Source organism: Podarcis pityusensis (assembly GCF_964106645.2).
Source record: "Podarcis pityusensis genome assembly, chromosome: 1".
Lineage (NCBI taxonomy): Eukaryota > Metazoa > Chordata > Lepidosauria > Squamata > Lacertidae > Podarcis > Podarcis pityusensis.
Genome location: NC_138028.1, coordinates 38,561,890 through 38,587,545, shown reverse-complemented (window position 1 = coordinate 38,587,545; position 25,656 = coordinate 38,561,890). Strand labels below are relative to the sequence as shown.

At 47.4% G+C, this 25,656-nt stretch overlaps 1 protein-coding gene and 1 long non-coding RNA gene across 3 annotated transcripts in view; one reads left to right on the top strand and one right to left on the bottom strand.

The window, feature by feature from the left end:
* The window catches only part of STXBP6 (syntaxin binding protein 6), a 99,105-nt gene extending 95,710 nt beyond the window's left edge, over positions 1-3,395 (bottom strand). The window contains exon 1 of one of the 2 annotated variants that reach the window (XM_080979573.1): positions 3,201-3,395. The gene's annotated coding sequence lies outside the window, so the exon portion shown is untranslated. Of the gene's footprint in view, positions 1-2,524; positions 2,787-3,200 lie in introns of those variants that run through there. The other variant, XM_080979574.1, reaches the window with a different exon arrangement.
* A 156-nt stretch (positions 3,396-3,551) lies between these two features.
* LOC308462549 lies at positions 3,552-23,310 on the top strand. The gene is made up of 2 exons (XR_013979203.1): positions 3,552-3,675; positions 20,643-23,310. It is a non-coding gene; the product is annotated as an uncharacterized lncRNA (long non-coding RNA).
* The last annotated feature ends 2,346 nt before the right edge of the window (positions 23,311-25,656 follow it).

Genomic DNA, 25,656 nt, shown 5'->3' with positions numbered 1-25,656 from the left:
TGCATATCTAGATGCCTTAGTGACACAGAAGCATCATTGGTAAGTTAAAATAAAATTTTAATGGCTCATTAGCATCTTAACAAGAATGTACAGTAAGATATGACCCTATAGCAGGCATAGGCAAACTCAGCTCTCCAGATTATTTTGGGACTACAACTCCCATGATCCCTAGCTAACAGGACCAGTGGTCAGGGATGATGGGAACTGTAGTCCCAAAACATCTGGAGGGCCGAGTTTGCCTATGCCTGCCCTATAGATAGGCTGCTTCTCAGCTACATTTAGAAAAACTTCAAGCACTTCTAGCAACCTGTCATAATCCTACTCCTTTGGTTCAGTAAACAGGGTGAATACAGCAATATCTAGGCAATATGGCTGGAAACACACAGGAGACTAGTTAGCTATGCTTTAGAAAGCTAGGACAACTAACAAATAAAGCCATTAAAAATTGGGTGAGTCTGTGTGTATTTTTTAAAACAGCAACAAAAGATGCACTGCAATGAACCCTGGGCTGAGAGGAGCAGAGGTGAAAGGCGACAGAAGCCACAAAACCAACAGGGGGTTATGATGCAAGTTTCATTGCATTTTAATTGCCATTTTCCACAATGATATTTCAAACAAACAACCCACCCCAAAGTTCAGAGTATATTGGTTAATCAAAGAACACCGAGATGGTTAAGTGGAGAAGAAAATGCACAAACTAAAAATATGCACCTCAGTCCCACCAATGTGCATTGCCCTCATCACACAAACCAAGAGTTTCTGAAAATCTGGGAAGCCAAAAATCACGTTCTACCAATCTTCTGCATTAACAGAAAAATAGCTTACATAGAAAATATCAAGTTCGCATCATGAGATCTTGTTCCTTAATAACTTCTCTTACTGAAATTAATGTGCCATGCCACAGTACAAAGTGAAAATAAAAGGAATTCCCAATCCAATAATTTCCTTTTTATATTTAAGTCCACATGTTGTGAGAGGTGCAGCCAGCTAATACAAATAATGCTTCCCTGCCAAAAGTTTTGCTCAGTTTAGGCTAAGCTCCAATTATGTCAACAATTCAGTTAATTGAAAAGGGGCTTTTTCCTGAGCTTTTAGTGGATCTCCTTTGAACTCCAAGATACAACTTCCCAACTCTTCAAAACACTTCCCTTTCACTCCAAACAGCCAATGAACCAACGAGAAGGGGAAAGGTCACCTTCCTTTTAGAAAATAGTTTCATAGCTGTGTTTCTGTCAGGGGGGCAATTATATCACAAAAAGGGAATATAAAAGGAGGTTAGAGTTGCAAGACAGTTTTAAACCTCTAAAGCAGCACAAAACAGAAGACAATATAGGAAAATGGAAGAGACCATGCAAATGAAAGCTGCTGGGTGTTCTAAAGGTCCAACATAGTTCTTATACTTCTATTCTTAATGCTACTCTTCCTACTTACAAGTACCTAAAAGGTGACTACTGTAAGAAATGCTTCTATGCCTTATTGAAGAAAATCAGGATGGTGCACTAGAGGCCCATTCTTCACAATGAAGCAGAACAATATTTCAGAATACAGGCTGGAATCATTCTTTTCACCAACTAGAACTCCGACGAGAGTCGTAAGTATTTGCTTGAATGGCAAAGGTACATTGGTTTTGCTGCTATTTGAGCTAAAAAAATATGACAGCAACTTGCTTGGGTCTCAAAAATAAATGGATGGTATAAGAAGTCAGAGAGATACACATGAAGAAAATTTTGTTTTTAATGGAACAGGGCGAGAGATAAATGAAGGTTTGTATGTTTTAATTAAATGTATGTTTAGCTAAGGCATAGACTTTTGCTCCACTTTAAGCATACTCTTTAGCTCTTAAAAAATATCCATGCTGGATTTGTAGCTGTGTTATTCAAAGCACATGCAATGAAAAAATATTAAGTGTGGTAACATTATCAGCTTCAGTCAATATATCCTACAGAGCTACAATCCTAAACACAAAATTAAATGAACTCTGTGGGATTTAAGATGACCAGCACCAGGCTATCTGTATATTTAGACCCCAACATATCTACTTAATTGCTTACAAACGTCCTCAGTATCTTTGGCTTGACAGCAAGGAGCAAAACTTCGAATAATCTAAGCACTGGGGGAGAGCATCCATTTCTAGACTGCATAAGAATTTCTTGGACCAATTCCCAACTGTCTTCTAAGCTGCAAGTCCAGCATCTGACTAATGCATTCGACTGTGGAGGGACAAAACACATGCGGGGGAAGTCGACCAAAACGAAATGCAACTTCTTCCAAGAGTTGAGTAACGCTCCCACGGGCAAGCTCCCCAACCCCAGCAACTTTCTGCTTAACTGAGCAAAGATTAGGAAAGGGTTAAGAAGCCTGCTCTGTGTACCTTTGGCTCCAGCGGCACACCCCCTCCGGCCAGGAATGAAGAGAGTGGCCGGATTCCAGACGAAAGCCTCGCCGATTTGGCCCCAGGAAAATGGAGCCGGGCCAGCCCCGATCTCCCGGGTTCGAGTTCCCTCCCGCCCCCCGTTTTACGCACCAGGAAGCGAAACCCTTTCCAACATCCCTAGAAGTCGCTGGGAAACTCGGCCAGCCCGCCGAACTTTTCCTTTCTTTTTCTGACAGCAGATACACACACCCAACAACAACAACAACTACTACAGCCTGAAAAGCTCTGGAATGCGTGTCTCGATCCTGATCCAAACCTCGCCCACGAAATCGCGCCAGCGGGACCATTTTAGGCGCGCGCACCCCACCCGCAAAGCACGCTTCCAGCTGTATAAAGCCGAACCATCCCAAGCAAGTCTCTCTCTCCCTCTCTCGCCTCATGGCGCAAAGAGAGGAGGCTGGACGGGGCGCGCCTCCTCCAGCACCACCAGAGCCGGGCGCAAGGCGCTCCTTCCCGGCAGCGCCAAATGGAGAGTCCACCTCCTCTTTCTCCTCCTCCTCCTATTCGGGCTTATGGTTAACTAGGCTCCAGAAGGCGAAGGGAGAAGCGGCGGGAAGGGGCGCGGCGCCTCTCCCCGGCGGCCAGCTCCTCTCCGCCGCCGTTCTTCCGAAGCGACCCACAACTTCGGCGCGGGGAAAGCGCGAGGGACGCTCCGAAGAACTACTGCGGCAGGCGGCCAAGGCAGGGCGGCCCCTGCTGCGCCTGAGGAGGAGAAGAAGGAGGCGGCGGCTGGAGGTTGCAGCCCCCTGCACTGACTGGGACCTACCTTCCCGCCGCTGCCCGGTCCTTCAAGCCGCCTTCTCCCCGGCTTGGCTTTTTCTAAGCGCGGGGTGGGAAGGCGAAAGGGCTCCCGCGCTGCCTGGGAGCTGCCGGGCGAAGCTACAGGCGAGGCGCCCCGCTGCCGCGCACTCAGGCTCCTCGCGGGTAACGACGGCGCGCGGGCAACACAAACTCTCCGGCTCCTGCTGCCCCGTCAGGCTCTTCACTGGAGCGGCTCTCCGGCTGCTTTGCTTCGCCGCCAGGAGCAGCGCGGCGGCGGCGGCTGCGAGGCCACCCAGCTGTGAGCCAGAGGCGGGAGGGGAGCGCCACGTGCCCGGGCAGGGGCCAATGGCAAGAGGGCGGCTCGGAGCTTTGCCGCTCCTAAATGCAACGCACCCGCCCGCCTTCTCGGCCGGGCCCATGTGACCACGTCGCCGGCTGGAGTTCAGGTGAGGGAAGCGCCCTGCAGAAGGAGTCGGCAGGTAGGTAGGTAGGCGGGCTTCCTGCCCAGGAAGGAACACTTGGGAGTTCAGCTCTGGCAGCAAAAATTTTTGAGGGGGAAAAGGATTGAACAAGGGGATTGCGGGGGAAAAAACAATAACAAGGAATAGAAGAAAGGAAAGGGTTAAGAGAAATAGGTACAGGAAGAGGAGGAAGGAAATAGGAGCACAGAGGAATGTCACCCAAAACAATACTTCTGGTCCAACACATTCCGCCACCTGAGGCAAAACAGGAATCATAGAATCTTAGCGTTGGAAGGGACTCCAAGGGTCATCTAGTCCAACCCCCAGCAATGCAGGAATCTCAGCTGAAGCATCTATGACAGGTGGCCATTCAACTTCTGCTTAAACTTCAACTTCTGCTTAAAAACCTCCAAGGAAGGAGAGTCCACCAACTCTGGTGCGTGTTCCACTGCTGAACAGCTCTTACCGCCAGAAAGTTTTTCTGAATGTTTAGTCGGAATCTCCTTTCTTGCAACTCGAAGCCATTGGTTCGAGTCCTACCCTCCAGAGCAGGAGAAAACAAGCTTCTTCTCTCTTCCATGTGACAGTCCTTAAGATGTTTGAAGACGGCTTACATATCTTCTCTCAGTCTCCACTTTTCCAGGCTAAACATACCCAGCTCCTTCAAGTGCTCCTCATTAGGCTTAGTTTCCAGACCACCGGTCCTGTCAAAGGCAGCTTCTTCTCGCTTCTCTGGTGACAGGAGGCACCCACAGTGGTGCCAGAAAACTGTGGGTGCCCCCTCCCACATCACTGGAGAAGCAAGGCAAAGCAGTGACAGCGAGATCTCCCAAGAGCTCTCCAACAGGTGCCTCGTGGGCTAGCCAGCCCTCCACATCGCCCCAGTGGCTTAGTGTGGAGGGTACCAGGGGGGCTGTTGCCCCAGGTGCACCCCCCCCAAGATCCCCATCAAGCAGCCTCTGCGCCCCGTCCACCACCATGCATGGTGTAACATACCATGCGCGGCACTGAGCTCCCCCTTGATGTGTGTTCGGCACAACCTGCCGCCACTGCCACCCCCGTCCTTAACTAAAACAAAACAGAGTGGCATCATTACTTCTTAAGACCTTGAACTGAGGCTGGGAAGTTGCTGGGAAGAGACCGATGGGAAGCCACCTATATATATAAAAAAGACTGTACCACCTCCCCTGGGCTCTGCTAGGTGGGAATGGGAGCCATGCAAGTAAGACATGGCAATGCTGCTCCTATTTCCATATCTTTGTCACGCTTTCTGGACAGGCTCCCAGAGAAGGCAGAGTTGCAGGCAGCTGCCTTAGCCCTCTCATTAAAGAAATTGGAGTTCTTGTTGAAACTACCCTCTCATTAGCCCTCTCATTGCCTCATCACTCACACTTTGGGTAGTGGAGGGTAGCGTTGGACATGGAAGGAACACCTGACGAGAGCATTCTGCAGTCAGGGCACCACCACAGAGTAGGTCCTTTCCTGCTGAACTTCAAATGGCATCAGTGCATCCTGTGCCTACGCTTACTCAGAAGTACAGTATGCCTCATTGAATTCTGTGATGCTTACTGTTCTTACATGGTTCCAGTTACAGATAGGTAGCCGTGTTGGTCTGCCATAGTCAAAATAAAAAAAATCCTTCCAGTAGCACCTTTAAGACCAACTAAGTTAGTTCTTGGTATGAGCTTTCGTGTGCAAGCACACTTCTTCAGATATGGGCTACATGGGTTTGCAGTCCAAATTCTTAAGTGTGCCAAAGTCTGCTGCTTGGGATCAGGCACCTTGTTTCATGTTAAAAGATCAGATTTAAAAAAGCAAAAATTTCAGGTTAATGTTTTGATTTTGGAAGGTTGTCTGATATTTCACACCACATAGTGGTTTAATGTGCTTCCTATACAATAAGGTTTAAAAGATGGCTATTACACAATATGATGGTAGCTAAATAGTTGATCTTTCAGAGGCTGATGACACTTCACTTTCCGCATCCCAGTTGTTTTCAATGTGGCTCATGTATATGTAGGGAATTAGCCTGTCCTTTTGATAAAAAGTTGACCAGTGAAAACACTGCAGATGAACATATGCACTCTATTCTGTAGTTTCCCTGCTACAGTTTAGCTCATGCCCATGGCCTGCTCTTGCATATTTACCGTATTTTTCGCTCCATAGGACGCACTTTTTCCCCTCCAAAAATGAAGGGGAAATGTGTGTGCGTCCTATGGAGCGAATGCAGGCTTTCGCTGAAGCCTGGAGAGCGAGAGGCATCGGTGCGCACCGACCCCTCTCGCTCTCCAGGCTTCAGGAAGCTATCCGCAAGCCTTGCAAGCCCGGCGGGAGTTCCCGCGGGCTCACAAGGCTTGCGGGCAGCAGCCTGCAGCCCCGGCGAGTGTCCGCAAGCCTTGCGCGCCCGGCAGGAGGTCCCGCCGAGCGCGCGAGGCTTGGGGCAGCAGCCTGTCGCCCGAAGCACGGGGAGCCCTCCGGAGGGCTCCCCGTGCTTCGGGCGAGTGTCTGCAAGCCTTGCGCGCCCGGCAGGAGGTCCCGCCGAGCGCGCAAGGCTTGGGGCTGCAGCTTGTCGCCCGAAGCACGGGGAGCCCTCCGGAGGGCTCCCCGTGCTTCGGGCGAGTGTCTGCAAGCCTTGCGCGCCCAGCAGGAGGTCCCGCCGAGCGCGCAAGGCTTGGGGCTGCAGCTTGTCGCCCGAAACACGGGAAGCCCTCCGGAGTGCTCCCCGTGCTTCGGGTGAGTGTCTGCAAGCCTTGCGCGCCCGGCAGGAGGTCCCGCCGAGCGCGCAAGGCTTGGGGCTGCAGCTTGTCGCCCGAAACACGGGAAGCCCTCCGGAGTGCTCCCCGTGCTTCGGGCGAGTGTCTGCAAGCCTTGCGCGCCCGGCAGGAGGTCCCGCCGAGCGCGCAAGGCTTGGGGCGGCAGTCTGTCGCCCGAAGCACGGGGAGCCCTCCGGAGGGCTCCCCGTGCTTCGGGCGAGTGTCTGCAAGCCTTGCGCGCCCGGCAGGAGGTCCCGCCGAGCGCGCAAGGCTTGGGGCTGCAGCTTGTCGCCCGAAGCACGGGGAGCCCTCCGGAGGGCTCCCCGTGCTTCGGGCGAGTGTCTGCAAGCCTTGCGTGCCCGGCAGGAGGTCCCGCCGAGCGCGCAAGGCTTGGGGCTGCAGCTTGTCGCCCGAAGCACGGGGAGACCTCCGGAGGGCTCCCCGTGCTTCGGGCGAGTGTCTGCAAGCCTTGCGCGCCCGGCAGGAGGTCCCGCCGAGCGCGCAAGGCTTGGGGCTGCAGCTTGTCGCCCGAAGCATGCGAGGCTTGGGGCGGCAGCCGCGGGGGGGGGGGATAATTTTTTTTATTCATTTCCCCCCCCCCAAAAAAACGAGGTGCGTCCTATGGGCCGGTGCGTCCTATAGAACGAAAAATACGGTAGTTGTATGAATATCTTTGCTCTTTCATGGTGAAATCTAGACTCTGCTGAAGTTAATGGAATTCAGTTGTAGTGTACAGGTCTTTACAAACCAGCCCTATACATAAATTTTTGGAAGCTCCATAGAGCTATCCACTCTTATCCAAAGTGCTATATTCTGTGTACACTGCTCTCTTCTAAAAGGACTGTTCTAAAGCTGCTTTTAGAATAAAAGGGGAAAGTGTTTATCTTTTAACACTCCTGTATGGTAAGGAAGCAGTAATTTACAGATAAGGACATAAGTACAAGGTAAGGCAGGTTATTCACTCTCAGGGTTACAAACACACACATTAAACTGACTAATCCGGCTACTGAATTTTGTAACTCAGGTTAGTATTTGATATTTTGGACTGTGTTTTTTTCAGGACAGTTAACCTCAATATGTACATAATTGGTTTTGATGGTGCAATAAAGGGAAGAGGAGGCAGATTTTTTTTTTATCATAGTCTATTAAAATACTGAAATTGCATTCAAAAAGCAACCATTCAGAACTTAGTATAGAAAAATTGCTGCAGTGATAAGAAGTACCTAACAGTGTTAGAGTTGCAAATGGCAGTATTAAAAAACATTCAAAGTGATTATATTTTTGTAAACTGCTTTGAGGTTTTCTTACAGACAAGCACTATATAAATTTTGTTAAAATGAAAAATTAATGCCTGTACTAATTTTTTTCCCATTGCACCCTTAAAATGGCAGAAGAACTACCAAGTTGTGAAGGGCTATATCACTTTGTAGTTTGCTCTTTGTCCACCAAAGTTTCTTCATTGGTAGATCACCTGACAAAGTTTCTTCATTGGTAGATCACCTGACAAACCAAGCTTAAGCAATGAATGTTTCTTGCTTTGGATTTTTATTCCAGGAGTTCAGGGCAGGTCCTGAACTCACCAGATTAAAAAACCAAAACAAATACATACTGGACATCACAATAAAAAGATCACACTAAAAATGTCACAACACAATCTGATTCAAACACTTAATTTAAACTTCCCTCTATTACTGTGTAATACTTTAAAAATTCTTAGGATTTTCTACTTTTCACAATAATAAATATTTTTAGGCATGATCCACCCAAATTTAGGCATGCACATATCTAAAGCTGCAATCCTATACTCATTAACCTAGGATTAAGTGCCACTGAACTCAGTAGCATATACTTTCAAATAGATGTGGGTCACCAAACTGTATTGTAAACATGCTTAACTTGGGTTGTTTCACATATCCCCACAAATGGTAATAAATTTATTGGATAAAGGGCAACGCCCATTATGAAAATGATGTTTGCTGTGCAAATTTACTTCAGCTCTTACATCATTCTTTCAGCTTCACAGGAGTTTCTTTTTCTTTTCTTTTTTCACAGTGGGCTTGTGACTTTTCAGAGAAGGCATATCCACAAACAAATGATAGTGCTGCAGAGAGCATAGCATGTTCTTTGTTGCGTGTTGAGTCACAGTAGCCCCCCAGTAATTCACACTTCACACATCAATTTTTGTTTAAGGTTTTTGGCATAATTTTGGCCACAACTTTATTCAAATACAAAAATGTGAGTGGTTGCTTAGGCATTGGTTATGACTATCTGTCCTTGCCCTCAGGGACAGAGCTGGCCTTCCGGACACCAGCGGAAGCCAGCGTGGGAAACAAGTATTGGGTGAGAAATAAAGCTGGGCACCAGACCATTACTTCTCACCCTCATGTTCCTGTGGGGCTTGCACGGCCCAAGTCCGACTCCGGGGACAAGGACGAAAGAATGGCAAGCCCCTGGATTTCCTTTAACGGAATTCCCATTCGCATCATTTGGAGGGGTAGGCACTTACCCCTCCAAGCACCAATTAAACCAATGCCTAACCGCCAACCTTACAAGTTGTGACGATTTGCTACGCAGTAGGCAAAAACCAAATGGCACCAGCCAATCAGCCAGATGGCAAAATTCCTACCAGGCCCTCGCACCAAGGCGAACGACCCCATGACAGGCATAGCAAGGTCAAGCAATCCTTCAATACCCCCCTTAAACAAGGGAGGGAGGGCGGGTGATCCGATGCAAAACGGCCAAGAGGCCGTGCCAACGTCTGGCCCCTGTATATATAGACTCTGACCCCTCCTCCGAATTGGCAACAATCAAAACACCCCAGCAACCCAGTTTAACCATTTAAATGGTCGGGATTCAACTAAATTTGCCTAGTCACTGGAGGGTGGCCTGTTCCCAACCGCAACACGTGCTCTCTGCTAGGGAGAACACGCTTTGCGTGTTGAGTCACAGTAGCCCCCCAGTAATTCACACTTCACACATCAATTTTTGTTTAAGGTTTTTGGCATAATTTTGGCCACAACTTTATTCAAATACAAAAATGTGAGTGGTTGCTTAGGCATTGGTTATGACTATCTGTCCTTGCCCTCAGGGACAGAGCTGGCCTTCCGGACACCAGCGGAAGCCAGCGTGGGAAACAAGTATTGGGTGAGAAATAAAGCTGGGCACCAGACCATTACTTCTCACCCTCATGTTCCTGTGGGGCTTGCACGGCCCAAGTCCGACTCCGGGGACAAGGACGAAAGAATGGCAAGCCCCTGGATTTCCTTTAACGGAATTCCCATTCGCATCATTTGGAGGGGTAGGCACTTACCCCTCCAAGCACCAATTAAACCAATGCCTAACCGCCATGGAGCCCTCAGCTCACCGCCAAACCACTCACAGCCCCAACCAAGACCTCAGCTTGGTCACCACCGCACCAATCCAAGCCTCATTCCCTGAAGCGGAAAGGTGCATGCCATCAGCTCGGAAAAAGGATGGCCTCTCAAAAAGAATCTCGGGGTGGGAAATTGCATCGCCACCCAGCTCCAAAACTTTTTTGACCACAGCAGAATTGATGCGTTTTCTGGCCCTTTCAGTGGCAGCCGGGCAACGACTGCCCTTCCAAACGCAGCGTTGCAAAAGCTTTGACCAAAAAATTTTCGCTGTCGGCACCACTGCACGCAGCGTCTCCAGGTCACCCAAAATTGCAGCACGTAGTGACAAACAGTCCATGGGCACCAGGTCGTTCTCACCAAGCTGCACCACAATAGCAGGTGGCGGCCCCTCCAAGAGCAACTGCCTCCGGATACTTGGCAGGAACTCCGACCAGCGCATCCCACGTCTGGACAGCCAAGACAAGCGAATATGTGGAGGAAAGCCAAAATCTGGACCCAATCCAGATTGCCGTGCTGCGACGCCAGCCCAATGGACGATACTGTGCCCCACAATCCAAACACGGGTCACCGCTAAACCTGATAAATAAGATAAAACAAGCAAAAATTGTAAGACACCAATAATGTTAACGAACATAATCTTTGAATGCATTCGATTTCAACGACCTGTATTTTATTTCCACTGCCTTATTAACATGCTTTCCGGCCTTCTTGGTGGTACGTTTGTCTAGGCATTGGTTCCCGACTAGCTGCACCTGACCTCAGCAGGGCAGCACTGACGACTGGGCCCCACCATATCGTCAGTACCAGCAAACATTGTGGGGGAGCAATGAATCCCAAGGCAATCGCATCCCGCCAGGTGTCGTTCCCCATAGGGGAAAGATGCACCCCATCTGCCCTAAAGAGGGCAATAGCCTTGAAGAAAATTAGGAGGGTGCAATATTACAGAACCACCTAAAGCAAAGACCTATTTTATTTTATTTGTTATTTTATTTACTTTATTTATTTTATTCTATTATCCACCGCCTTATTAACATGCTTTCAGGCCTGCTCGGTGGTAGTTTGTCTAGGCATTGGTTCCCGACTAGCTGCACCTGACCTCAGCAGGGCAGCACTGACGACTGGGCCCCACCATATCGTCAGTTCCAGTAAACAGCATGGGGGAGCAATGAACCAGGATCAGACTCAAGCTCACCCCAAATGCTCCCAGGGACTCTTGCATGGCCTTACCCCTCAAAAGGGGTCGACAAAAGCATGGCGAATCCTTGGATTCCCTTAATGGAACATCTTTGGCAATTGGAGGGGACAGGTGCTCCAACCCCCCCTCCAGACCACCTTGAACCAATGCCTTAAATTATTTTGAGTCCAGGGAGAGCTGCCATCAACTCAATCCAAGCCCTCTTGCATGCAGGAATGCAAACTTATGCTGGAGGAAGACAGCAAACATTCTCGCCCAGCTGTACCACCAGCACTGCGGGAGGACCTGCACAGGTCACACTCGACCGCACCAAAGGAAGGATCTCCTCCCAAAGCATTCCCCATCTGGACATCCAGTATATGTTCACATGGGCAGGAAGACTGAGATGGCGCCCCAGTCCAAACTCGTCAACATGCTTGCCAGCCTAGTGTACAATGCTGTGGCTCAAATGTGCACAGCTGCTCCTATGAAAAAAGGAAATAACAGACAAGCATCAGCACAGACATCATTGTGACACTTCCTGATATAACCCTTGTCAGCGTCAGACTTCCAATGACCCGTATTCACAATCCTGTCTACTGACAGGCCCCCAGTGTGCAGCCTTTGCAGCAGCACCTAATCGTAAGGAATGAGGAGTGTACAGCGGTAAGCAAGCCGCAGGCTGTAATAACTGGTGCACGACGTAAGCACATTGATGCCGGGCTAACAGGAACCCATTTTCATGCACTGGAGCGGGCCAGCCCCCAGGGAATAAAAAGCCAAATATTCTGTTATCCATAACCGGGCAAGGGCCCTCCTCACCTGTGGCGGGAAGCCTGATTGTGGCACTCGTGCCCACTAAGTCTGTTTTAGAGTTACCAACTCTAATGACAAGCTCCAAAGGATAAGGAAAAGTCCTGAAGCAATAAGCCTCCAGACTTTCAGCCCCGTGCTGGCTCCAACAACCATTTCCCCAACCCTCAGTGCGAAAATGCAATGGACTCCTGAAAGTAGTCTCACCTTGATCTTTAACCCGCAGACAAGTTTTAACTTGTTGCAGATACTGCATAGGTAAAAATTGACCGACTTCCTGCCCACTGTCCTATGAGGTTGGAGCCTATTCCAACCTTCCAAGGCCCTGCGCACTGCAAACTTTATACAAGGGTCTCTGAAAAATAAAGCTTCAATGTAACAGACATTGCAGCGGACTGAATTCGGATAGTTATAACCGCATGCCCAATCTTCAGCAGGTGGACCAAATACTGCAGGATCTGCTCAGAGGATGGGGGCCAATTCTTCTGAATGGCCGAGAACTGCCAGCTTAAGGCTAAGAAATCCATCCAGGCCTTCCCATAAGAGGTAAAAGCAGAAGGGGAAATGGAAGCTGCCGCTCTCTGAAATTACTAATTGTTGTCAAAATGCCACAGGTCTGGAAAAGTCTGGCAATAGCTGAGTCTGGAGCCCAGGATCTGAAGCGCTTCATCTGAAAATCGAATAGTGTCAGCGTAATTTGGAGAGTAGAAAGCACAATATTAAACCTTAAGTGGCGCAGCTCGAAAGCATGAGCGGAGGGGCAGAGACTGTGCTACAGCATGAGGACTGTTTTGCCAAGACGCTCACCACTACCTGGTTATCAGACCAAAAGCAGATCCGATGGTCACTGAACTCCTCGGGCCACGTGAACTGCTACTACAATGGGGAAAACTCAAGAAAAGTTATGTCACATGATTGCCTCACCACACCAGGCTTGAGGCCATAGCTTTGCACACCAGCAGCCCTTGAAATAAAACCAAAGGGCAAAGATCCAGCAGCACCAGCATGAACCTGAAAATCCCTGAGCGGGTTCAAGGTATCCTGCCATGGCGAACTACTATTGCATACATTCAGGAATTGCTACCATCGCCTGATATCTGCCTTCACCACACTTGGTAGGCATACACAGAGGTAAGGGGACCTCTGTCAGCATCGCCCTTGAGCCAGTGCCACCAACTGGACTCATCCACTTCAGCCCTGACTGGGCTAGGCGAGCTGGGTAGCACTTCCAGAGACCACCTTCTGCACAGAACAGGTCAAAGTGCTGTGGACTCACAGCTTAGAGTTGTGAGCACCGGATTCACTCCAACAAAAGGACAGTCGTCGCACAGCAGAGTACAGCAGAGTCTAGCAGAGTATATAAACAACTCGGAGAGCAGCTCTGTAGAATATCTTCTTTATTCTATCTACAACTATACAAACTATATACAGAGCTTAATAGGTCTAAGTATAAATAAATGCTGCACTGCACTGAGTGTCTGCAGCTGCCCTTAGCAGCAACCTTATCTCTACACATGATCTCTAACACTCAGTCTCTCTCCCTCTCCGACACTGACTGAGTGACTGACTTGGTGCTGGAGCAGAATAAGTAGAGACCAGAACACGCCTCCTCCTCTCTGGAGAATCAGCAGACTCCTCAGGAGATTCTTGGATATGGGAGGGGTGAAATCTAGGCAGCCTGGCCTAGTGGGAAGATTAGTTAAGTGACCCAGCAAGATCGGATCTGGTGAAGCATCACTTGCTACAGAGGAAGTATTACAAATTAACTTCCTTCAAGGCAGACAGCTTCTCCATAGCCAAGTGGTATGTTTTAGCAACGATATCCAACTGGATCCCTAAAAATGGGAATATGGGCAAAAGGTATTGAGCTATTGCTTGCCAGCTTCCAGCCCCCGCTTGGGCAGGGGGCATCTTGTGCTGCCATCATGATATGTAAATTTACAGGGCCGATGCTGGCCAGAACCCCTAAAGAAGTCCCAACCAAGCTGCCGCCAAGCCAGCTTCCTTTTCAGACACACACTCTGTGCAATGCAAAAAACACACTCCGTGCAGTGCACACACTCTCCATGCAATGCAACTACACACTCCGTGCAATGCAAAAAAGCACGCTCTGTGCAATGCAACTACACACTCCGTGCAATGCACACACAAACCCTCCGTGCAATGCAACTACACACCCCGTGCAATGCAAAACACACTCCCTGCAATGCACACACCCTTCGTGCAATGCAACTACACTCCATGCAATGCAACTACACACTCCGTGCACTGCACACCCTCTGTTCAATGCAACTACATATTCTGTGCAATGCACACACACTCCGTGCAATGCAAAAACAAAACAAAACAACACACTCTGTGCAATACAACTACACCCTCCATGCAATGCAGCTACACACTCCCTGCAATGCACACACCCTTCATGCAATGCAACTACACTCCATGCAATGCAACTACACACTCCGTGCACTGCACACCCTCTGTTCAATGAGACAACAAACTCCGTGCAATGCAACTACACCCTCCGTGCAATGCAACTACACACTCCGTGCAATGCACACACACCCTCCATGCAATGCACACACCCTCCGTGCAATGCAACTGCAAATCTCCTAGCAATGCAATGCAATTGCAGCCCGTGCAGCGCCGTGCTCTGCAACGCACGCAAAGGTGCTTTCTCCCAGTTGCATATTGCAAACATGGCGCCCGTTACATCCCTCGCAGTGAGGTAACCACCAAAAGGACTTAAGTGTCCAGGTAGAGCAATGGGGGAGCATGCAGCTGTCCCATACAGGGACCAATCCTGCAACCTAGGCATTACCGGCACTATCCGCTGACCCAGTGAAACCAATGCTTCATGGACCACATGGGGACACTATTGAGGCCGGAAACGCTTCCAGGCCATCGAATTCTAGGGCAAAGCCCTAGGGTCACCTGCTAGGCCAGGCATAAATGTTTCCAGTGAAATAGCAGAGTTGAGGTAGCCCACAGCTTGTCCAGGTACCCCTGCTTGCCCTTTTAGAGGGAAGCACCCCTTCAAGAAACCCAAAGTTCTTTTATCACAAATGGGCCGAACTACCCAGCAACAGAATAGCCCAAAAGGAGCAGTTTGTTTTGTTTTGTTATAACAATGGCTAAGAGGGGTATATGAACCCTGTCTCCCAGGTCCTAGTCCTACACTTTAGCCACTAAGCCACAATGGCTCATCTCTAAAATGGCAGTCGCCACTATCAGGGCAAAACAAACTTAAAGAAAATAAACTTGTTCAGAAACAGCATAGTTCAAGAGCATATACAGAGTGCTCATAGTCCTTGGAGGCACAGGGAGCCATAAAGCCAACCTTCGGGGATACTATAAACGAAAGTGATACCAGCTAAGCTGGGAACAGCCCTGACTAGCCCCACAATTTCAACAAGAGAAATGGGGGAAACCTTTTTGCGAAAGAAAGCCCCTAACGGGGGCTCTCTCCCTATTGGGAAAGGCAAGCCACAGATACAGGGAGAATCTTCCTACGGGGTAGGGTAAGGGGTGGGGTGGGAAATTGAACAGGAAAAGGGGGGAATTAAATTATTTAAGGGACTAGAGAGGATTTAAAAGAAGGGGAAAATAAAGAAATAAAGAAATGTAACCAGACAATGAGAAGATTGTCCAAGTGCTCCATGTGATCCGATGCAAAACGGCCAAGAGGCCGTGCCAACGTCTGGCCCCTGTATATATAGACTCTGACCCCTCCTCCGAATTGGCAACAATCAAAACACCCCAGCAACCCAGTTTAACCATTTAAATGGTCGGGATTCAACTAAATTTGCCTAGTCACTGGAGGGTGGCCTGTTCCCAACCGCAACACGTGCTCTCTGCTAGGGAGAACACGCTTTGTGCAATTTTATATCAGTCAGTAGCAAATAAGCAGCCATGTAAAACAAGACTGCTATTCAGTCAAGGGAATCTGGTCTGACAGCATCATAAAATAGAAGACAGACACTTCAGTAGATTCCAGTATCAGCAAGAATCTTAATATACCAAGGACACCGTTTTTATACTTGATTGCATTCCTTGGAACTACCCACAGAGTATAAAAGGAAGCACTATTCAAGAAAATTCTCCACCTATTTATTGTGTCTTGGTTTTTCCCTGTCATATCTCTTGGGCCTTTGGCAGCTTTGGTGGGGTACCTAATCCAGTATGTTCAGTGTTTTCCTAGACGAAGGCTTAATGCTGGGGAAAGCTGCATTCTTGGTATTTCTACATGCAGCAGACAAAATATGGCTAGAGACCCATGACAGCCAGGAGTCTATTTGTAAGAGGGGGTAACACCCATCCACAGGTACCGGTAATCTTAAATGCCCAAGCCAAGATGGCAGTGTCTTCCAAAACCTTTACATTAGATCTAAAGTGTATGGGGGGGGACCATGCCTTTCCCCCCTTTTGGTGTAATAATGCACAACTATTACCAAAGATACACTTCAGGACAAGCTTGGGTTTGGGGTGTATTTTTAACTGGAGTGTGCATCAATGCCCTTGCACAAGGCTGTAGCCTTGATCCTCCAGTGCGGTACTAGACAAGTGTGCTCTTTCCGGGTTCAGAGAGTGGATGTTTAAAGGTATGTTCAAAAGGAAGGAGAGTAGATTGATGGGAGCTCTATACAGAATCATGAGTAGGGAATCACTTGCTGGTCCCACCCTCTGTCGCATTCAGTGGCCTCCACAGTGAAGGATGAAAAGTGTGCAGCCTGCTTCAGTCATCCAGGCTTCCTGCATGGTTTAGACTCCTGACAAGTACAGTATGCTGCCTGTCAGAGGCCTTCACCCTCTGGAAAGCAAAACAGGGAAGCAATGGAGGGACGAGGCCAGCAAGCGCATTCACCCGTTCTTACCCTTCATCATGTGCAGATAATAAAGACAAAAATGGGATACCATTGGAGGTCATCAAGTCCAACTGTCTGATCAGAATGGGATCAATACAAATGCAGCATGCAACTACAGCATTCCAGAGATCAGGAACAAGACCGAATATTTATTTTATTTGTTTATTTATTTATTTATTTATCACACACCCCCACCCATCTGGCTGGGTTTCCCCAGCCACTTTGGGCAGCTCCCAACAGAATATTATTAATAATGATGATGATGAAAAAGCAATCAAATATTAAAAACTTCCCTAAACAGGGCTGCCTTCAGATGTCTTCTAAAAGTCAGATAGTTGTTTATTTCCTTGACATCTGATGGGAAGGTGTTCCACAGGGCGGGTGCCACTACCGAGAAGGCCCTCTGCCTGGTTCCCGGTAACCTCGCGTCTCGCAGTGAGGGAACCGCCAGAAGGCCCTTGGAGCTGGACTTCAGTGTCTGGGCTGAACGATGGAGGTGGAGACGCTCCTTCAGGTATACTGGACCGAGGCTGTTTAGGGCTTTATTTTTTTAAAAAAATAATTTTTATTAACCGGCCAATCAAATCACATTATTTCCAAATCACATTAATTCCAAATTATACAGCCAGATTTTTAAATTTTGTTGGGGGTACCCATACCTCAAGCTCCGAACGGGGGTCCAAGCATCACTTATATTAAACAGTTCTATCCAGTTCTGTCCAGATAGTCTCTTTATTACTTACTTCATCTTCTTGTTGTTATCATATATTCCTTTCTTTGCGATCTCTGATAATCTTCACAAGCGGGTTGGAAACAAACATCCTCTGTGTGGGTTTTACACTTCCAAAAATCATATCACATAGGGACAGACGCCATTCCACACTTCCGTAAAGAATTTATCCTCGGTCTGTCCTTTAATTTTCCCAGGCTTGCCAAATATATCACAGAGGGCTCTGCCAGGTTTAGATCACATTCCAATCATCATTCACATTCCGATGATCCTGGTCCTCCCCCCCCCCCGTCTTTCTTAGACAAGCCTGTTTTAGCAAGACGCCATTTAAAGCTGCGTCATAAAATTTTCCTCCGATGTTTACCGATCCTCTCTTTTGATCAGTAATTCACTCCACACAGTTCTTAAATTCCTGCTTGTGATTAGTAACATGCAACGATCTTCTTTCTGGGGTGGAGGGTTATTAATACTCACATAAGGCAAAGAAAATAAAAGTTTTTTCCTCCACCCCCCTCCGTTTCACTCCAAACATACCAGTCTCTTAATGGTGGTTCATCATTTGATTTATTTGTCCCGTCCATCTCTCCGGTCACAGAGATCCATTAATCAGCAGTCTTATCTCCCGAACTTCGCTTGATGTATGTGCTTTAGCTTCTTTCCAATTATATGTTTCCAATTATATTTTCGAGCTAAAGCGAACCCGGGTGCTGGTTGGAGACAGCGTCAGGAAGAGCCGACTTCACCGAGGGCTCGTGCCAAGTGTCCGTCACCCCCTTCTTTCGATTCCCGGGGTGCATTATGGACACCGCTGGCAAGGCAGTCCCCCCCATTTCCTTGGGGGGTCGGGAAGGCTGCATACTTCCCATAACAGCCTCTTAATTACCTCGTGTAGGTCGGAGAGATGTTATTGTCGGCCATCTTCCAATGCGCCACCTGGTGGCCCCCGGCTGTTTAGGGCTTTAAAGGTCAGCACCAACACTTTGAATTGTGCCTGGAAATGTACTGGGAGCCAATGTAGATCTTTCAAGACCGGTGTTATGTGGTCTTGGCAGCCGCTCCCAGTCACCAGTCTAGCTGCCGCATTCTGGATTAGTTGTAGTTTCTAGGTCACCTTCAAAGGTAGCCCCACGTAGAGCGCTTTGCAGTAATCCATGGAGGAGATAAGCAGAGCATGCACCACTCCGGCAAGACAGTCTCCAAGCAGGCAGGGTCTCAGCCTGTGTACCAGATGGAGCTGGTAGACAGCTGCCCTGGACACAGAATTTACCTGTGCCTCCATGGACAGCTGTTAGTCCAAAATGACTCCCAGGCTGCACACCTGGTCCTTCAGGAGCACAGTTACCCCATTCAGGAACAGGGAGTCCTCCATACCCACCCGCCCCCTGTCCCCCAAAAAACAGTACTTCTGTCTTGTCAGGATTCAATCCCAATCTGTTAGCCACCATCCGTCCGCCAACCACCTCCAGAACAAAGGGTGCATGAAATAGACAGCCTTTCTCTCACCATCCCACTGCCCAGTTCCCTCATTTTGGAGAGGACTACATTCCTCCCAGCCTTCATGTCACGATAAGACAAAGATGGGGTATCGTCAGCAGCAGGGACTTCCCTTATAATCAGAGCTAGTACTTTTCTAGCGCCGAAATGTCAAAGAACTACACTAAGTCAAATTTAAATGGAATTAACTGGAGATGCCCCAGCAGCAATCTGAATATTGGATGCAAATTGAAGAGCACAAGAACAACATTGCTGTATTAGACCGAAAGCTCATCTAGTCTAGCATCCTGTTTTCCACAACGGATAATCACAAGCAGGGCAATAGCATTCTCTTGCTGCTGTTCCTTTGATAATGGAGGTAATATGGTCATCATGACTAGTACCCACCAATGACCTTAGTCTTCCATGAATTTGTCTAATTCCCCTTCCATTCAGCTTGATGGCCAGTCTCAAAATGTGTCCAGTGTATCACTCACTGTAGTTTTAACATTGGTGTAACCCTGTAAAACAGCTGGCATATAGTAATACAATAGACTTCTGGATTGTGGGAAACCAGAGTCATTTGACTCAGTTAGCTCAGCTGGTTAGAGCACGGTGCCGATAACGCCAAGGTCGTGGGTTTGATTCCCATACTGGCCACCTGCATATTCCTTCATTGCAGGGGGTTGAATTAGATTACCCTCAGGGTCCCTTCCAACTCTCCGATTCTATGATTCTAACTTAAAAATCTGGAGGAGGAGGAGAAATAAGATTTTGAGAGGTATATGAAATCTGGTAAACTGTGGCAGATTGCCAAAAATGGGATATTTCCAAGTAATTTTATTAGCTGTTGGAAAACCTGGCTTAGCTAGCAGCCAGATCGTACTTCAGATTGTGTAACAAATTCAGAAATCATGGTTGTGATTTTATGCACATCATCAGTTGCCAGTACAATCCTGTTTATAGCCTGAACCATGACGTCTAACCAGTGCTTTGTTTTGTAAAAAAAAATGTTTAGGGGTACTCTTATTTTCCTGCTCATATTGAAATACTGCCCCTCAATGAGGCCAAACCTAGATTCACAAAATATTTAGGGGTATGCGTACCCCTGCGTCCCCCCAGAAAAAAGCACCGCTTCTAACCCAACAAATAGAAGGCAGTGCACCAGCCATGTTTTGAGTGGAGGCCCATCTTGGATTTAAAGTTGATTTTGCTGCCTGCCTAATATTGCAGGAAGATGAGGGGTTACCAAGTGCTTGAAAGGCCACAATCCACAGCTAGTAGGCTGCATTTGGTGTGCTGGGTAATAAACACAGACCTGAGCAGACCACATAAATTCTAGTGTGGTGCTTTAATAAAGCAAAAGAACCACAACATAAAATTATGTGTCATTTGTCTGGCATGCCTTGCTGTTAATTACCATCCAGTGATTATTATATTAGCCACATGGAGAGGCTAATTGCAAATGACTGGCTGAATGGAAGTACCTGACCCTGATAAATGTAAATTCCACCCTGCTGGCCCTTTCGACTTAAGTTAGGCTTGTGCTTGAAGATCACTTGGAGGGCCAAAGAACCCACATTCACTGTAGACTGATCCCTCCCACCAGCCTATATAGTTTGTGGTGTGATTTACTCATATCTGTTGTGTATGTAGTGCAATGGACTACAACAATTTAAGTTACTAACAACATCCCTGCTTGTAAACAGTAAGGTATAAACTTCAGTGTACTACAGAGCTTTGGGCAAATAAAAACATTAATTGATTGTCTAATATCTAGGATAAAGTTTCTCTCTCTTTCAGATCATTTCAAGATTATAAAAGCATTCACTCCCAAGGAAATAGAAAAATGATAATTCCAAATGGAAATAAGAACAGCAAGAGCCTTAATGTATATCAGAAATGCTGCCACCTTTCAAAAACCTGTGATTTATTATTCATTATTATGTATTTAAAAGCACACCTTCTAAGTCTGGCATTTTGACTTCACTGAGTTATATAAGGTTTTTACAAGGCTACTTAGAAAGTAATCATTACGAGCTAAAGGAAAAACTTAAATCAGGTCGGACAGCAATAGATAGGGACACTTTAGGCTTACTGTTTCTTGTAATACACTTAGGTCCAAATGCTAATGATTGAGTGGTATATAAATGCCTTAAATAAAATAAAATAAATGAATAAATAAATAAACAATAAAGGGGGAGATACCACAATTCCAAACAAAGAAAGAATGTGCAGTGCTTTAAACTCTCAGCAATAATTTTAACAAAGCTAGATAAGAGGAATAGTCATGTCATAGTTGTTGCTTAAGCCCATGCTCCAGGCGTCTAACTGCCCTTTCCCTGACTGTCGCTCTGCCCTGCATATAGTGTTAAGCTCTGAGGTGCTTCAAATCAGGCCAGGCAATAATAGTTATGTGACAAATTTAAAGGGGATGGACATGTGTACCTATTATTTATCAATAGCACCCCCATTGGCAGCGTTGGAGCAAGCCAATCGGGCACCTGGGGCAGCATGCGTGCCCTGTGCCCATGGACGGGGCCAGCTGCCCACGGGGGCGGAGCCAGCTGGGACAGGACGTTCCATGGGGCCTCCAAGGAGTCTGCATGCCTCCTCCCACTCAGCCACCCTACAGCTGAGGGGGAGGCAGTGGGTGGGCCGTTTGGGGCAGCACAGAGCCTGTGGGTGCCCAAGCCACCGCGTCACTCCCAGGAGAGACGCGTGGCTTGGGTGCGCTGCAGGCCCTGCCGTGAGTGCCACCCAGCATTTTGTCATCCCTGGGGCAGTGACATCCGGAGCGGCCTGCCCTCACCACGCACCCCTTCCTCCGCCCCTGCCCATTGGTGGTGCTGTGGAGCCGACCTGCACAACAATATCAGGAGCATTTTTAGGGGGTGCCTAGGAGGGCAAACCCTGTGCTGGACCCTGGATCTCCTGCTCATTTCCCTTTATTTTAAAAACTTGGTTGTTGCTTATTTGTGAGCTGTCTTCCAGCTTAATTTGCCCAGAGGCAATTCTATATAGAAATTCTCAAATGTGAATTTGGATCTGTGCCCCAAGTCCCTTTAGTGCCTAGAAATGCCTCTGATTAGGGAACTCGAAGAACTGCCTGTTTCCACATATGCTTTCCTGTACACGGAGTCATAGAATTGTAGATCACAACGGTGATCTAGTTCAACCCCCTACAATGCAATAATCTCAACTAAAGCATCCATGACAGATGTCCACTCAACCATGATGTGAAATTCAGGCCCTTATTAGTGACGGCTGCCAAGAAGGCTTACCTTATGCCTACTATTACATTTTTGGGGCCCTACGATTATATTTTGGGCCAGGCGAAAATATTCTTTTTTTCTGGCTTGATTTGTTTTGTTTGTTTGCTGTTTGTTTTTTTGTTAATTGCTTTCATGCCGCTTTGAATTTGTTTTTATCTTTGCTTATTGCTTTCATGCTTCTGTTGAAAACCTTTGTTGCTTCTAATGTTTTGTTTCAAATTGCTTTTACTGCAGTTTTTGCTTCTTTGAAAGGTGCCCTGGAAGTCTGTTGAATCGAAGGGGTGGAAAGCCAATAAATAAATAATCTGATGCAGCGGACTCTTGGCTAACTGACTGTCGATATCACAATGTAAAGAATAACACCATAATACATCTCACATTGTCCAACTTCACCTGAAGCCCTCCCAGAATCGCAAGGCACGGGGCTTACAGACATTCTTGTATCTTTACCCTGCCTGCAGAGACTGTCAGATGCCTGACAGTCAGAGTTATAGAAGTTTGCATCTCTATCTGGATGAGTGATGGTGTAGCACTGGAAAGTATTATTGTAATAAATATATATTTTCTTTTTCCGAATCGATCACATCCAGGGCTTTTTTTTTCAGCTGGAGCCAATGGAGCCAACTCCAGGAGGCCCAAGCACACACAAAATTTTTGCTTTGGGTGCCCGGCCTCTGCACCCCCCTCACCGCCATGTGTCAACCACCAGCCGTCGCCTTACTTCTCACGCTTCAGCAGAGCACGCAGGCTCCAGCTCAGTTTCCTCCTCAGGGTCCCACTGTGGCCATGGGCATGCTTCATGCTGTTATGGCGCCAGCACACACACTGGGAACCCACAGTCTGGGGCCAAAGTCGGTGCCTCTGGCTGGAGCTCACCTCTCAGGTGTGCACCCTTGCTCTTCTAAGAGAACAAGGGAAAAGTTTGTGGTGAGCTCCAGCACATCTTTTTCTATAAAAAGAACACTGCTCTGATCACATTTTGAGGAGGGGGGGACAAAACAAATCACACTGCTCAGTGGAAATAAGAGGAAATCGTGTTGCACAGTTAAAATCCTAGAACTTAGTATCAGCTTTTGGTTGGAGAAATAATTTAAAACTCATTACAGTTAGAAAGGCCATATCTACTAATATCTGAAGCTGGGAACACCAAGGTCATGTACCTATCATAATTAAAGGCTTTACTTGTGTTGATACTGGCTGGAGTCCTGGATGTAGCTGTCTTAAGAGTTAGATTTTGCAAAGACTTCTAGCTCTTAAATTACATTAGGTTCATTTTTAAAGTTTCATTTCCTGCTGTCTTTCATAATAAAGAGTAGTAGAAAGATACTGCCTTTCACGTTCAGTCAATGCTATAGCAGTGCTCATTAATTCTCCCTCTAGGATTCTGTCCTCATAGGTGAGGCCTCTTCCTGTGAAAAGCACAAATTACTGAAGAAGTGGCGCATTTATTGTATATGGGTTGCCTTAAAATAATTGCACTCGGGAGCTAGATTCCTCAGCTGTTGTGAAAAGCTCCACCCCTGCATGCAGTGAGGCAGCAGGCATCGGGCTGGAAGCAGAAGTTCATATCTGCCCCACTTAGGGGAGGGGAGAGCTGGTAGACTAAATATTCAATTGTATGTAGCTGCTACCTTTTTCCAGCTGATGCTTGCAAGTCCCGTGTGTTGTGCCGCCCCTGATTTCTCAAAAGGAAAAAAAGATAATAAAATGAAATAAATGTTCTACCCAGTTCCACAGAGACGCTCAGACTTCATCAGAAATGAAAAGCTGCGAACGTGTGGAGAGCCAGGAGAATTTTCACAATCCTGCCAGGCATTGCTCTGTGGGATCCAATGTCATTATTTTAATGATGATGTTTACCTTTCCTCTGCGCAACTATTTTTGACATGATAGAAGGAGGCAGTTATGAAAAATCTCTCCCAGAGAGAACGCAGCACAGCTATTTCCCTAAATTACACTTTCTCTCTCTTTTTGTTTTAATCAGGATACTTCCAGATAGGCCACTCACATTTTATATTTGCCTTTCTTCCTCAATGACCTTTAAGAGAATATTTTCCTATGAAATTTAAAGTCCACACTGAAGATCTAGGTTAATTTAAGCCTGTTAACTAAAACTTCTAAAGGCTGGCAGTGGTGAGGTTGGGGCCATGCTGGCACATCACTGGGAATGCCAGATTTGCAATGATGCTCCTGGCTAGTGCTTCTATGTCACCCCGCCCTTTCCATGGTCCCAGCTGTCTCCAGAAAAGCAGCAGCAATGCTGGTGTTTAGGAGGGCAGTTCTGTCTTGCCACACATGTCACTACTGCATCCTAGCCCAGCTCAGACATCACATACCTGGTCCAGTAAACCATAGTTGGATTGGGAATTTGCCATGTGCCCCCAATCTCCCATCCCTATTAACATTTTTATCAATGCCTAGTTTTATACAAGTCATCCCTCGCTAACAGGACCAGTGGTGAGGGATGATGGGAACTGTAGTCCCAAAACAGCTGAAGGGCCAAGTTTGGCCATCACTGCTGTAGGTTGTCCAGGATTGCTGGGAATAGTAACTGTGAACTACAGTGCCTGGAATTCTTTGAGGGAAAGAATGTGCTCACGTGCTTTGAAGATACAGTGTGTACACCTTACTTTTCAGAGACTTGCAAGGCTCTGAGGAGTGTGTGATGGAGGCAGGACCCCCCAGAGGCAGACCCAGGAAAGGGGCCAGTGATTTATGGGGTTTGGTTCCACCCACGGGGCAGAAGCCAGGGCGGGGGGTGGAGGGGAATGTGAGCAGTCAGAGATGGAGGAGGGGGTGCAGGATGGGACAGAAGCAGAGAACGATGTAGTTCAGGCCAGGGGCGGGCCAGTTAAATCCCTGCCACCGCCTGCCCCACTGTCTCATAGAACCAGGAGAGGTGTGAAGAGGGAAGCACAGTGATGACTTCCTTGCAGAAGTCTCAGATTGTGTGCGCCAATTCTTAGGGGCTGAGGTCCCTTTGGTCCCCTAAATAAAATATTTGTAGAGGCCAGCCCCACACCCCAGGTTTATGGCATTGCCATTCAAACGGTGTGCATGCTCTGCCTCTTATGATCGCTTATGCAGGGTGGAGCTTACCTGGGCCTCTCCAATATTTTATTTAAGTTGGCACCCCTGCCTAGAAACAGCTGTGAACCTATAGGAGATACTTTAAGTGCTTGATTTTGTCAATAAAGAATTAACCACCCACTGTTTGCCTTCCTTGGCTGGGTGTGTGCAGGACATTACAGTACTTAGCTATTTCCATTCACAAGACCTTTACCGTTAACTAGCTGTATATGTCAGATAATAGTCACAAATTTTAGCTTCAAAGGGAAAAGGGGTTAACGGGCTACTAGAAGAGATAAAAAATATATAATCTCTAAATCTCTAAAAAGGCATAATCATAGCACAGAGGACATCCACGCAGTAACGAATTGCATGAGCTTAGCTACAATATGCTCTAAGACTAAGTCGTATATTAAGGTAAAATAGCATGTCAATGCCTACAATGGTCCATTGCACAATGTACCCAAAGCAGT